This window comes from Nicotiana tomentosiformis, chromosome 8 (genome assembly GCF_000390325.3).
Source record: "Nicotiana tomentosiformis chromosome 8, ASM39032v3, whole genome shotgun sequence".
Taxonomy (NCBI): domain Eukaryota; kingdom Viridiplantae; phylum Streptophyta; class Magnoliopsida; order Solanales; family Solanaceae; genus Nicotiana; species Nicotiana tomentosiformis.
In genome coordinates, this window is record NC_090819.1 from 13,015,270 (window position 1) to 13,029,742 (window position 14,473).

The following is a 14,473-nucleotide window of genomic DNA, read 5'->3' on the forward strand; positions in this document are numbered from 1 at the left end:
TCATCTGATGCTGTTATCACAGGTACTATTTCAGTTTGCAATAGAGATGCTTCAGTTCTATTTGACTCGGGTTCTATTTATTCATACGTGTCATCCTATTTTGCTTCATATTTTGTTGTACCTCGTGATACTTTGAGTGCTTCTGTTTATGTGTCCACACCTATGGGAGATGCTATTGTTGTAGATTGTGTTTATCGTTTATGTGTGGTCACTATTGGGAGTCTTGAGACTAGCGTAGATCTTCTACTTCTCGATATAGTCGATTTTGATGTCATTTTGGGTATGGATTGGCTATCACCTTAACATGCTATATTGGATTGTCATGCCAAGATGCTAACCTTAACCTTGCCGGGGTTGCCTCGATTAGAGTGGAGAGGGACTTCTGGCCATTCTACTAGAAGGGCTATCTCTTATGTACAAGCTCTGCATATGGTCGAGAAGGGGTATCTAACTTATTTGGCTTATGTCCACGATTCTAGTGTGGAGGTTCCTTCTATGGATTCAGTACCTATTGTTCGTGAGTTTCCAGAGGTGTTTCCTGCAGACGTGCCGGGGATGCCACCCAACAGGGATATTGATTTTTGTATTGATTTGGCTCCGGGCGCTCAGCCCATTTCTATTTTGCCATACCATATGGCCCCGCCAGAGTTGAAAGAATTGAAGGAGAAGTTACAGGATTTTCTTGATAAGGGCTTCATTAGACCTAGTGTCTCACCCTGGAGTGCACCTGTGTTATTTGTGAAGAAGAAGGATGGATCGATGAGGATGTGTATAGATTATCGGCAGTTGAACAAAGTCACCATCAAGAACAGGTATCCATTGTCGAGGATTGATGACTTATTTGATCAGCTTCAGGGTGCCAAGGTATTTTCGAAGATTGATTTGAGGTCTAGCTACCATAAGTTGAGGATTAGGGCATCTGATGTCCCTAAGACAGCTTTTCGGACTCGGTACGAGCATTATGAGTTTTTGGTGATGTCCTTTGGGTTGACAAATGCCCTGGCAACATTTATGGATTTGATGAACCGAGTGTGCAAGACTTAATTGGACTCCTTTGTGATTGTGTTTATTGATGATATCTTGATCTACTCCCGCAGTCGAGAGGAGCACGAGCAGTATCTTCGAATTGTACTTCAGACTCTGAGGGACTGCCAGTTATATGTTAAAATTTCAAAGTGCGAGTTTTGGCTGGATTCAGTCGCTTTCTTGGGGCACGTTGTATCAGCAGAGGGCATTCAGGTAGATCCTAAGAAGATTGAGGTAGTTCAGAACTGGCCTAGACCCACTTCAGCCACGAAGATCAGGAGTTTCTTGGGTTTGGCGAGCTATTACCGTCGATTTGTGGAAGGGTTTTCATCTATAGCAGCCCCGTTGACTAAGTTGACCCAGAAGGGTGCCCCGTTCAGATGGTCAGACGAGTGTGAGGCGAGCTTTTAAAAGCTCAAGACTGCTTTGACTACATCGCCAGTATTGGTGTTGCCCACAGGTTCATGATCTTATAAGGTATATTGTGATGCATCCCGTGTTGGGATCGGTGCAGTATTGATGCAGGACGACAGGGCGATTGCATATGCTTCGCGGCAGTTGAAGGTTCATGAGAAGAATTACCGTGTCCATGACTTAGAGTTGGCAGCCATTGTTCATGCACTGAAGATTTGGAGGCATTATCTTTACGGAGTGTCATGTAAGGTCTTCACGGATCATCAGAGCCTTCAGTATTTGTTCAAGCAAAAGGATCTCAATTAAGGCAGTGAGTATGGGCAGCCTTGCATTCATTCTAGTCGGTGAGAGACCTCTTGCATCAGATGTTCAGACTTTGGCCAATCAGTTTGTGAGGTTGGATATTTCAGAGCCCAGCCATGTTCTAGATTGTACAGTCGCTCAGTCTTCCTTGTTCGAGCATATCAGAGATCGGCAGTATGACGACCCTCATTTGTTGGTCCTTAGGGACATAGTGCGGCACGGTGGTGCCAAGCAGGTTGCTGTTAGAGATGATGGAGTTTTAAGGATGAAGGTTCGTGTTTGTGTGCCTAATGTGGATGGACTTCATGAGTTGATTCTTGAGGAGGCCCACATTTCTCGGTATTCTATTCATCTGGTACCGCCAAGATGTATCAGGACTTACGGCAACATTATTGGTGGAGGAGAATGAAGAAGGACATAGTTGCATATGTAGCTCGGTGTCTAAATTTTCAGCAGGTAAAGTGTGAGCATAAAATACCTGGTAGTTTGCTTCAGAAGTTAGAGATTCCTGAGTGAAAGTGGGAGCGTATCGCTATGGATTTCGTTGTTAGACTCCCACGGACTCAGAGGAATTTCGATGCAGTTTGGGTCATTGTGGACAGGCTGACCAAGTTAGCGCACTTTAATCCTGTGGCACTTACCTATTCTTCAAAGCGGTTGGCAGAGATTTACATCCACGAGATCGTCCGTTTTTGCGGTGTACCCGTGTCTATCATTTCTGATCGAGGTACGCAGTTCACCTTACACTTCTGGAGGTCAGTACAACGTGAGTTGGGCACGCGGGTTGAGTTAAGCACAACGTTTCATCCTCAGATAGTCGGACAGTCCGAGCGCACTATTCAGATATTAGAGGATATGCTCTGCGCTTGTGTTATAGACTTCAGAGGTTCTTGGGATCAGTTCTTTTCGCTCGCAGAGTTTGCCTACAACAACAGCTACCAGTCGAGCATCCAAATGGCTCCCTATGAGGCATTATACGGTAGGCGGTGCCGATCGCCAGTTGGATGGTTCGAGCCGGGGGAGGCTCGATTATTGGTTACAGATTTGGTACAGGATGCCTTGGATAAGGTTAGGATTATTCAGGATCGACTTCGCACAGCTCAGTCTAGGCAAAAGAGTTATGCCGACCGTAGAGTTCGTGATGTTGCATTCATGGTCGGAGAGAGAGTGTAGCTTTGGTATCACCCATGAAGGGTGTGATAAGGTTCGGGAAGAAGGGCAAGTTGAGCCCTAGGTACATCAGACCCTTCGAGATTCTGGAGAGAGTGGGCGAGGTGGGTTACAGTCTCGCATTGCCACCTAGTTTAGCAGTTGTTCATCCGGTATTCCATGTGTCCATGCTCTGGAAGTATCATGGTGATCTATCCCATGTGTTAGATTTCAGCTCTGTCCAGTTGGACAAGAATTTGACTTACGAGGAGGAGCCCGTGGCTATTCTTGCCCGACAGGTTCGATAGCTGAGGTCTAAGAGTTATCCTTTAGTTCGAGTGCAGTGGAGAGGTCAGCCTGTTGAGACAGCTACTTGGGAGTCTGAGTCGGACAAGCGGGGCAGATATCCACATCTTTTCACCAGCCCAGGTACTTTTCTATGTCCGTTCGAGGACGAATAATTATTTTAGAGGTGGACAATGTGATGACTCGATAGGTCATCTTAGGTTTCAGAACCTAATTCTATGTTTTGAGGCCTCAAATACCTCATTTTAGCTTTCCACGATTTGCGTGCGCAGTTCAGGTGTTCTTTCGGAAGGCTTATATGTTAAAAACTAATAAAAATAAGAATTTTGCCTTAAAAACTCATTTGAGTTGACTTCGGTCAACATTTTGAGAAAGCGGACCCGGATCCGTATTTTGAGAGTCCCGGTGGGTCCGTATCATAATTTGGGACCTGGGCGTATGCCCCGAATCAAATTCGGAGGTCCCTAGCTCGAGTTATTGATTTTTGTTGCAAATTGAGAGTTTGAAAGTTTTTGATTTTTAAGAATCGATTGATGTTTGTTCTTATTGATACCGGCTCCGTATTTTAATTTCGAATTCCGGTACAGGTCCATTATTATATTTATGACTTGTCTGTCAAATTTGGTGAGAAACGGAGTTGGTTTGGCGTGATTCAGACGTTCAATTGTGAAAATAGAAGTTTTAAAGTTTTCTTGAACATTTCATTTGATTTGGTATCCGATTCATAGTTCTAGGCTTTATTTTGGTGTTTTGTTCGCGTGAGCCAGTTTGTATGAGGTTTTTGGACTTGTGTGCATAATTGGTTTGGAGCACCGAGGGCTCGGATGAGTTTCGGATAGGCTACGAGTGTTTTGAAACTTAGAAAATCTGGGTTTTTTTGTGCTTCAGCTGTTATCTGGTGTCTTCTTCTTCGCGTTCGCGAAGGTACTCTCGTGAACGCGAAGAGTAAACTGGGGCAGGGTGATTTTCTTAATCGCGAAAGCGGTAGCTGGGTCGCGAACGCAAAGCAATGGGGGCCTTACCCTTCGCGAACGCGAAGCTTTAGGGACCTGGGGGAGAGGTCAATTATTCTTCTATGCGAACGCGAGCATTGGCTCGTGAACGCGAAGGCTGGGGGGGGGGAGCAGCCTTCGCGAACGTGAAGGAAAACTCGTGAACGCGAAAGCCACTCGGGCTGCTGCTCATCGCGAATGCAGTAGGCCCTTCGCAAACGCGAAGAAGGCCCGACGCATGTCACTTAAAACAGAACAGTAGCGAGATGTTTCTCAAAATTTCATAACCCTTCAATTAGAACTCGGCCTAGGAGCGATTATGAGGAGAAAACTCAACATCAATTCATAGGTTTGTACTCTTTAACTTATTTTTTTCCATTTCTAACGTCACCCATTAATTCCTATCCCTAATCTTTGTTCTTTCATGGTAGAAAACAAGGGATTTAGGAAGAATTGGGGGGTTTTTGCAAATTGGGGATTTAGACCTCAATTTGGGGTCGGATTCCGAAACTAGTTACATAATCGGGCTCGGGGGTGAATGGGTAAATGGATTTTGGTCCGAACCTCGAGTTTTGACCAAGCGGGCCTGGGGTCGATTTTTGAATTTTTGAGGGAAAGTTTGGGAAATCTAAATTTATGTATTTTAATTGATTCCTTTAGCAATATTTGATATTATTAAGTCAATTATGGTTAGATACGAGTGGGTTGGAGGCGGATTCTAGAGAAAAAGCTATGATTGAGCATTGAGTGGCCTTTGGAGCGAGGTAAGTGTGGTGTCTAACCTTGACTTAAAGGAATTAGGAACCCTCGAATTATGTGTTATATGAATTTTATGTGAGCGGTATATATGCGAGGTGACGAGTGCTTATACGCCGCTGAATTATCTGTTTCCCTATTTTTCCCGCTTTTCTTTAATTATCTCCTTCCCTGCCTTAATTGTTATATACTCTAAATGTGTTTCCATGCTTAATTGCTACCTGTTAATCAATGTATTCTCTTGTTTATGATATTAGATCTTTTCATAATTTCATAATCTCCTGCTATTTGCTAAAGTTGGTTTATTTGCACTTCCTAGTTGTAAATTTCTGGACTGGTCTCGCTATGTAGTATTACTTATGTAGATCCTCATGTTGTACCAGGTTTCCTATTTGGTTCAGTTTGTTATTTATGGATTGTAAAGGCTTTTCCGTGATTTGAATTGTAAATTTTACTGTGCACCTTGAGTACTTGGTATTGATATGGTGGGATCGGGTTGCACGCCGCATCAAATATAATAAGGGTGGATTGATGTGGTGGAATAAGGGTGGATCTATACTGTACGGTGGTATCGGATTGCACGCAGCAACAGGTGTAATAAGGGTGGATTGTTCTGGTGGAATAAGGGTGAATTATGATACTGATATTGTGATGTGGTGGGATCGGGCTGCGCGCCGCAACACATACATATATACTCATTGTTGTTAATGTTGTTACGAGAAAAATAAGGGAGGATTATGTGATGTACAGTGGGATCGGGTTGCGCGCCATAACAACCTATGTATTTATATTTCCCTGAGCTGTGTTAGTTTTACGGTACTTTCTTTTGAACTTAAGGATTGGTAATTCTCAATGTTGCTAGCTTATTTCCTGAAGTTGTAGGCATTATTTTCAATTTACTGCTTTATTTCGCTCTGTATATCCTTTTTCTGTCTTTATTATATATATTGCGTACAGGTTGTTGTGTGAGTGACCCGCCTTAGCCTCATCACTAATTCGTCTAGGTTAGGCTCGGCACTTACAGAGTACATGGGGTCGGTTGTACTCATACTACACTCTGCACTTCTTGTGCAGATTTTGGCATTGGTCCTAGCTGATCGAGGGGCGTAGCAGCTCATACTGGTTCATTGGAGACTCAAGGTAGATTTGTTGGCGTTCGCAGACCTTGAAGTCCCCATCTATCTTCCCATGTTTTTACTGTTTCTTTCGTTCACACAGTTGTATTTCTTTCAGACTTTACTTATAGTAAATTCTAGAAGTTCATGAATTATGACTCCAAATTCGAGTTGTAGTAAATATTATAGCATTTATATTATTCCGCACTCGTTTCATTACGTTTCAGCATATTTGACCTTATGTACTGAATTGAATAAAAATTGGCTTAATGATTCTCTAACGTTGGCTTGCCTAGCAAGTGAAATATTAGGCGCCTCACGGTCCCGAAGGTTGGAATTTCGGGTCTTGACACAGCTGGATCACATCCATCTAGATTTCAGCCAGCCAGATCGTATCAGGGGTCTAGATCGCAACAAGGGTCTAGATCGCAGCAGGGGTCTGGATCGCATCCATCTTCATCAGCGACCCTGTCTCCCTCTCCACCAAGTTTGTCTCCTAGCATTTCTAGACTTTGCCTTCGGGATAGTAGTGTTGAGCCAGATGCCTCCCCTTCTACGCAAGCTTCAGATTCATCGATGATGATGATCTAGAGGAAGTGAGGTATGATCATTATCATATAATGATCATCAGGCCTGAGGGCAATAGGTAAGATTTATTTATTACTTCTTTGTTTTTGCAAAATTATAATAGCTAGTCTTGTTTATTTAATAAAATTGTTATGTTGCAGGTTCATACCTAGTCATCAGACTACAAAGATAATCACTGAAGCTCTTGGCCGGTTGCATGATGCACCCTATGTGACTTGGGGTGAATTTCCACCGAAGCTCGTGGAGCAAATTTTAACCAATTTAACGTTTTAATACAATTCTTATCTATTTAAGCATTATATTAACAATAATTTCATCTAACGTTACACACTTCATTTGCAGACTAAGTTTGCCTGGGAGGACCGGCATAACAGTGTCATTTTTGCAAATTTTGAGTTCAAATGCTGTAAGAGACTATCTGATTCCTTTTGTTCTGTTCGGAAGAAGAGCAAGAAGCCTTCATGGGTTCTACCGTATATATGGGAGGATCTGCTGAGGCAGTGGACTACTGAAAAATTCGAGAAGATGAGTGAACAGGGAAAGAAAGCCCGAGAATCTGAGAAGGGTGGTTCCTTGCACTGTGTGGGTGCAAGGAGCATGGGGACTGCGAGGAGACTACTAGTAATTCCTTAAAATATTTAATTCTATTTTTATCAAACTATATTTATATATTTTAATTTAGTTAACATATTTTATTATATTTGTACGAAAAAAAATATGGGAGGAAGATGACTCATGATGAGTTCTTCATGGAGACTCACATCCAGAAGAAGAAGGCACCGACGGATCCAACTAGATAGGTCCAGGACCGGGCGGAGCCTACATATGTAAGTTTCATAACTACTATAACTTGAAATTAATATTTATAATATTATATAGTTAATAATTTTCTATCTTCTAAATAAAGGGTCGCTACAAGATTAATGTGGCGGAGTACACTCAGAGCTTGCCACCGAATGAGCAAGGCGAGCGACCACCCGTTTCAGACGAAGAAGCGCAAAAGATATGGTTGGATATTGTCGGTGGTCTTAAAAAGGGGATAGCATATGGCCTTCCAGAGAGATCATTTCGGCGCTACGGGGCTGGATTGCAAGGTATAGGGACTTCCGCCCAAGGCGAGGCAATTAATAGGTCGACTATCTCGTCTATGGAGAAGAAGATCACAAAGCTGATATCAAAGCTTGAAGAGACAAAGCCTAGAGAACAAAAGAGAGATAAACAATTTGATACCCTTCAAGTTCATCTAGAAAAGAGGGACCAACAATTTAATCTCCTTCAAGGTCAGTTGGCCAATCTTCTTGCGAGTGGTGCTTTTCCCATTCCCCGGTCTCGTGAGCCTTCCCCAGATGCTAGTCCTTCTCATCGTGATCCTTCGAACCATGCCGACGATGAAGCTTCTAGTAGTGAAGATGGAGATGATGCAATCCAAAACACTCATTGAATGGTGTGTATTGATAAACAAAGTCTTAAACTTGTGAATATTTAGTTAGAATAGTTTTGAATGATGATTGTATTATTGATATTATTTTATTATTGAACATTTATATTGTTGTTGTGGTGGTTGGAGTTGTTGTTGTGGTTGTTATTAGCGTTGTTATTGTGGTTGTGGTTGTTATTAGCGTTGTTGTTGTGGTTGTAGTTGTTATTAGTGTTGTTGTTATGGTTGTGGTTGTTATTAGAGTTGTTGTTGTGGTTGTTGTTGGTTAACTGTTGTTGTTGTTGTGGTTGTTGTTGGTTAATTGTTGTTGTTGTTGGTTAATTGTGGTTGAATGGCAACTATGTAATGTTGCCATTATAGGATGGTTATTGGTTGTAATTGGCATGTGGTGTAGCTTAAAAGCAGGCATATTCTGCCAGGTTTTTACCCAGAAAACCGACCAATTTCAGTCGGAATTCTCATATTAAAATCCAAAAATTCATAATTTCCGACCGATTTCGGTCGGTCTGTTAAAATTTACAAAGAAATAAAAAATTATTATATATTTACAATACCGACCGACGTCGGTCGCTATTGTAAAAAATAAATAAAAATTAATTTAAATAACACCGACCGATTTCGGTCGGTATATTTATTTTTCCAACAAAAGTTGTTAGTTAAAGCGGTCAACCAACAGTTGAATTAACCGACCGACTTCGGTCGGAAAATTACGACCGTCTTCGGTCGCAACACCTTAGCGACCACTATTGTTACGACGAATTAAAAGCGGTCGAAAATCGATCGGTTTTCCTATATTTTCGATCGATTTCGGTCGGTTTTGATGGACGATTTTTGGCAGTTTTCTAGTAGTGTTAGGCAATTCCCAAAATATGATGGAGGAATTGGTGGACTGAATCGCGCTCTGCAATCTGCTACACATACAAGGAACTCCATTTCATTCTCGCTATCTCTTTCCCTATAGCCTTTGATTTTATTAAGCTAGTCCATACATAAGCACACGTTACTGTAAAAGATGTTGCATGAGTTAGGTTGGATTGTCTTGACAAAATTAAGTTCCTGAGCTTCCCAATGTCATCTCGTGTTATAATAAATGTAACTCGAACCTTATCAGGAAGAGTCCACACTTCTCAAGCTTATTTTTCTTCATTTCATCCCATATTGACATCCCTAGTCCATGAGGGTCTTTGATTACGGACCTATCATAATATGGAATGAACTCTTTAGCTAAGAATTGCTCATTTCCACCAAATTTGTTGAGCAAAGCCCATGCTTTTGTGAACCTTACTAAGCTAGGACCATCACCAGCAACATGATGGTGAGTTGAACTAATAGATATGCCATGATTCGGAAAAAGTGTCACTTGAATAGCTAAGACCGGGGCTAATTGGGCCCAGGTGCATCCTTAGGTTCCGCTAACTGAGGAATAAAGTGATAAAAATCCTTAGTATAACGAGGATGATTACCACTGGAAAAATTGAAATCCATATCAGTCTCAGAAAAAGTAACAAATACAGAATCTCCTGTTACCGAAAGCAATTCAGGATAACCGCTTGAATTCAGTGGACAAGAAACGTTACCGGCTAAGGGTATATAGTGTTTCAGATTAAGGGAGAAAGAATCCTTAAGACTAGGAATAATGGTTTGGACGATATCGGATTTGGAAATGGGAAGCTTGTAGAATAAAATCCGCCGATTACGGTGGAAACCTATCAAAATATGTGAGAGGGAGTGTCAGCTCAGCTGCACTGCCGGGAGGTGGCCTAACTTGACATTGATCAATCACATATGACATTATAAAGTTTGGTTAAGAAATGCAAAATGGGTGTTGGATTGGCTTATATCAATATACTAGTATCTATAAACGTGCGTTGCACGTTAATAAATGACACATGATGGTTTAAATATTTATTTATATGAAGAAACAGTAACATTTAATTAAATAAATGATCAATTTTAGTCATATTAAGTAGATAATTAAGTATTGTAGTTTAAAGGTATCTAATGTGATGGTATCTTACCGAACACTTCTTTATAGACAGTATTTTTTTTTGTATATGTTTCCTTCTAATGCTTTGGTTACTATTGTGGTAAATATAGTTCAATATTTAGGATGTTTGTCCTTATGCTTTATTTATTATAACTACAAAACATAAACATACTGAAAATTATTTTCACACAAATTTAAAAGGATATTCTTTAGTTTCGGAAGACAAAAGTTGAATTCGGGGATAAACACATACTTAGAAGCAGATTGACCAGTATCATAAGTTCCGCATGTATGACGTTATGTCAAAACTTCTATATACCATATGTGTACTATTACATAAGCTATTCAGCAGATCTAAGTTTTCAGTAGCATGATGAGCATAAACCTATATGCAATGGAAGATCAATTTAACTTAGTTTATTATATATATATATATATATATATATATATATATATATATATATATATATATATTGTGACACTAACATACGAAGCAAAAAGTCACTGAATGTTGGATCTTTTCTTACTTTTACATTTCTTGTCATTTGAATATTTTTCATTTAAGGTCATAAGTATAATTTTGACAAGCTAGCTTGTACAGTTTCTGCTTTGGTCATTTTTGGAACTACTGATCGTACTTGACAAAAATCACCTCCCAAACTATTACTTTTCTACCAAACGGTCCATCGATATCCAATATATCTTTTAAACTCTGGGCGATTGTTTCGATCGTCTAATGCTTAGCCAAAAGCACTTCATCCCATATTATTACTTTTGTTTTCCTTATAAATTTAGTACTATTGATCTGATTTGATATATTTGTGATGGTTATTTCAGATGTTTGAAGAGATATATCAAATCAAAAGTGAGTTGTATGATTTCATAATAAAATCATTGTTGGTACACCACTTGTTCTTATTGCTAACAATATCATGCCTCTTGATATGACATTGGCAAGTAATGCATGACATAGGAATATTATTTTGATTCCGCCGGAGGCATCTACAAAGGATAATCTCGCTATACCAGAGTCAATTATTTTATAATATAGTCTTGAAAACTTATTCTTGTTCAGGATTTAGCTTTGATTGTGCTTCCTCAAACACTTGTATGTCCTTCTTAATATTATATTTTTTTCAATTTGAAAAATAATTTTACTCATATGATGAATTTAAAAAATAATTTAATTGGAATTTTTTGCTAAATAATTAATTGAAAGATTTAATTATTTGGTTTTAACATAAAATATAATTTATTTTCTATTGATTTAGATTCTTAATATTCGTTCATCTCATGTTTGAATATTTAACAATGATTATAAATTTATCCACCATAAATTTTATTTTCAAAGAGTAAAAAGATCGATGACATTCCACTTTTAGATCTTTATGTTTGCAAAATCATTAGTGTGTTGGCTCTTACCAACATCTTTCTTTCTTTTCTCACACATTTATATTCTTAAAACATTTCTCAGTTGTTCTTTAATAACTTGGTATATTTTTCTATATTACACGAAAAATTAATAATAAAAAAATTTATTTGAGTAGGAAAGCAGTTTAAATATAATATAATAATATATTAGCGTGGGGATTTTTTCTCAATTTCAACGCTTTATGCAGTCCATTTAGAATTACTTTTTTTTTTGTATTGAATATTATAAAGTGGTAATGTATTACCAATATGGAGGATTCTTATAAAATTGATTTTATTAAACTTTCCTACATATTTTTAATAAAAATTCAATAGACAAGATTGTATTAATTTTAAAATCTTAAATATTAAAAAAATTAACATAGAAGTTATTGTAGTCCAAAAAAATAAGTTATTACAGCTATGTACTTTCCCTATGAGTTCTTCTGTTTAATATTTTAGTCTATCAATATTATATTCGTACTTTTATAATAATATATGCTCTCCTGTTTCTAAATAAATTTGGACAATATAACACGTTTTCAAATTAAATTGGTAATAGAAATTTTTTAAGAAGCATATCCTAAAAGTAATAGGATTACAAGGCTAATATCTATGCTCGAAAATAATTATACTAATAAGATTCATAAAGTACGATTCCTAACGTGTAATATTATGTCCTAAAACTAATAGGATTACAAGGCTAATGTCTAGAATTCCGATTATGTCCTTTTATTGTGAGTTATTATACTTAATATTAAAAAGTTATTTTTATAATTTAACATTTTATTCATACTTTTATAATAATATAGATATATAGAATTTCATGTGATGAAGAAACTGTTGATTTTGGTCTCTGAAAATGCACGTACAAAAAGTGCAAAATAAAGTCATACTCTAATGTATACTCAAGCTTTAAAAAATAATAAAATGAAAACAGTGCATCATTATCATTATGAGGGTAAGATAAAGTATGTCATTACTCAGTTAGTTAACGGAACTAGTTAAATTTACATTTCGTAGAGCCATTTTTTAAAATTTCTATCTAAGGTATCACTATGCATAAGAATTTAATTTGATAATCTTTTTTTATTTGAATAAAATTTTGACTTTCCAGTTTACTATATAACAAAACTCAATCAAATCAAAATTTTAAATGGTCATATTGAAATCAAAATTAAACAAAAGAATAATATAAAAACCCAAAAATATTTTTAGTTCGGCTAGTTTTTTCGTTTGAAATCGGTATGGTGCACAGCCAACATTTCTTACTTGATTCTGTTTATTTGTTTTAAGTATTAATTTAATTTTCAGTGCTCATTCTTGCAAAATAAAATATCACTTTGGTGATTCAAACAATTTATTCTTTAATTATTATACATTGTAGAAAAACCTTTTAATAATTTTAACTATAACACTTAAGTGTGAATTATCATATTTTACAGTGGTTGATGTTTAGCCTTTGTGATATGAAGTAACAAAATAATTTATCTGAATTCCTTTTTTTCTGGATATCTGAACCCATATACTAAAATTTTATAGAGTCCGAATCAAAGTCACATGGAAATATTATAAAAGAATGAGCAAAATTCATTTATAGCCATTCGAACCAAACCTTTAACACCCGGTAGCCCAAAATTACAATATATATTTTATAGCCCAAAAGTAATTCTATTGGCTAGCCCAAAAGTACTTAACTAAGAGGCTCATATTTGCAAAGATAGATCGCAGAAAAGAGAGGCGACCACGCCATGGCTGCAAAATCACTGATTGCATGCAAAGTAAAAATCTTTGAATCGCCGGCCGTCCGGTGATTTGCCAGGCCAAGATACGGGTCGGATAGTCTCTATGCCCGATTCAGTTAGCCCAGAATTCGGATAAAATATCATCACTGCCTCAATTATTATGTACCAAAAAAGAGGAACTAAAATTACAGAAACAGAGACAGAGAAAGAGATATCTGACTATTGTTGTTGATTGATGCTGAAGAAATAACTGTATAGTAGTACGTATTTTCAGGAATTCAAGGGCTGATGATTTTGTTTTAAAAGTGGAAAAAGAAAATGATTGGCTAAACAGAGAGGGGCAACCACCATTTGAATAAAAATCTCAAGCTCTCTGTTATTGCCTCATTTTTTTCTGGGCTAACTTTCTTTGCTAGGGAAATCCTTTGGTTTTCACTAAATAAATTTCGACATATATGTCATTAGTTGATTTTGATGGGAATCATAATTTCAGGCCCAACATTAGTATATATTTACATGGATATTTATGTATTTCTTTCAGTGAAAATAGATTTGAATATTAATATATTATAAAGTATATACAAAATAGACTGTCACTATACAAAAATTATACAAAATAGACTGTCACTATACAATTTATATACAATAGACTGTCACTATACAAAATATATACAAAACTAGACTGTCATTATACAAATATTATACTAAATAGACTGTCACTATATAAAATATATACACAATAGACTGTCATTATACCAAAATATACTAAATAGACTACTACTATACAATTTATATACAATAGACTGTCACTATACAAAAAATATACAAAATAGACTGTCACTATACAACAAATATACAAAATAGACTGTCATTATATAACAAGTATATAAAATAGATATTTCGGGATATTAGATGTAATATGTTTGGGCCGGAGGGCCATTTTGTGTCAATGGGAAAATAATGGGCTATTAAAATTTGAGGGGCTATAAAGGGTCAGTTTCAGGGTCCGCAGTCACAGCAGCCGAGGTTATGTTATACTTGTGGTGATCCGAGGCACATTGCTAGATTTTGCCCTCGGGCAACGGGCAGCTCACATCATCAGAGTTCTCGTGCCATGGTTCCGGCACCAGTGTTGCACCACCTGCTCAGCCAGCTAGAGGTAGGGGTCAGGCAGCCAGAGGTAGAAGCCAGACTGTTAGAGGTGGAGGTCAGGCCGTTAGAGGTAGAGACCAGCTAGTTAGAGG

General features: G+C 37.7%; 1 pseudogene; it reads right to left on the reverse strand.

The window, feature by feature from the left end:
* Positions 1-8,876: 8,876 nt before the first annotated feature.
* Positions 8,877-14,473, reverse strand: part of LOC104111003 (phenolic glucoside malonyltransferase 1-like) — a 134,565-nt pseudogene continuing 128,968 nt past the window's right edge.